Source organism: Octopus bimaculoides, chromosome 30 (assembly GCF_001194135.2).
Source record: "Octopus bimaculoides isolate UCB-OBI-ISO-001 chromosome 30, ASM119413v2, whole genome shotgun sequence".
In the NCBI taxonomy this organism is placed as follows: domain Eukaryota; kingdom Metazoa; phylum Mollusca; class Cephalopoda; order Octopoda; family Octopodidae; genus Octopus; species Octopus bimaculoides.
The window spans coordinates 6,505,115-6,506,374 of record NC_069010.1 but is presented as its reverse complement, the minus strand read 5'-3'; the positions used below and the strand labels follow the sequence as shown (position 1 = coordinate 6,506,374).

Sequence of the window (1,260 nt, the reverse complement as noted above, 5' to 3'; positions counted from 1 at the left end):
GGCCGTTGCCAGTACCGCCTGACTGGCTCCCGTAGGATTTTCGAGCGAGATCGTTGCCAGTGCCCCTGGACTGGTTCTTGTGCGGGTGGCACATAAAAGACACCATTTCGAGCGTGGCCGTTTTCGTGCGGGTGACACGAAAAAGCACCCACTACACTCTCTGAGTGGTTGGCGTTAGGAAGGGCATCCAGCTGTAGAAACTCTGCCAAATCAGACTGGAGCCTGGTGTTGCCATCCGGTTTCACCAGTCCTCAGTCAAATCGTCCAACCCATGCTAGCATGGAAAGCGGACGTTAAACGATGATGATGATGATGATGATGATACTGATATATAATTATATATTAATATATATTAGTAAGTTTATGTCCTGAGTTCAGATGCTGCTGAGGTCAACTTTGCATTTCATCCATTCAGGGTCAATAACATAATCATCAGTCTTTATAAAAAGACAGCGTCTTAACAGCTGTTTCTAGAATAGCCAAGCCTGTGGATCATGATACTGAGTAAGGATTCCATAAGCTGAGTATACCACAGTTCTATATTTAAGAGATGAGGAATTATGTACATTATTTACATTATTCACATTTGACAGATATTTGTCCTCATCTTGTTTGTTGGTAACACAATGTTTCGGCTGATATATCCTCGAGGCTATAGTAGAAGACACTTGCCCAAGGTGTCACACAGTGGAACTGAAGCTGGAACCATGTGGTAGGGAAGCAAACTTCTTACCACACAGCCATATTGATGTTTTATTTTTTTCATGCTGACTTTTAATTTGTGATTTGTTTATTTCAGAAGAATGTTACAGAGGTTTAACGTTTGTTAATTTTTAACCAATCAGAAAACAGGATTTGTATGTAATAGCTGTCATAAAATGAAAGTAAACATCAGAAGACCAAATTTTAAACAACAGGCTTCTTTCAGTTTCTGTCTACCAAATCCACTCACAAGGCTTTGGTCAGCCCAAGGCTAGAGTTGAAGACACTTGCCCAAGGTGCCACACAGTGGGACTGAACCTGGAACCATGTGGTTGGGAAGCAGACTTATTACCACACAGCCATGTACACACATTTTATTTTTACTGGCCAGGGGATGGTGGCGAACCCTGCTGTACTTTTTCACCACAACTTTCTCTCACTCTTTCTTCCTGTTTCTGTTGTGCCTGTAATTCAAAGGGTCAGCCTTGTCACACACTGTGTTACGCTGAATATCCCCCCCCCACACCGAGAACTACGTTAAGGGTACACGTGTCTGTG

General features: G+C 42.8%; 1 protein-coding gene across 1 annotated transcript in view; it reads right to left on the bottom strand.

The window, feature by feature from the left end:
* LOC106877142 (uncharacterized) overlaps window positions 1-1,260 on the bottom strand; it is a 29,885-nt gene that overhangs the window by 27,616 nt on the left and 1,009 nt on the right. The window lies entirely within an intron of this gene.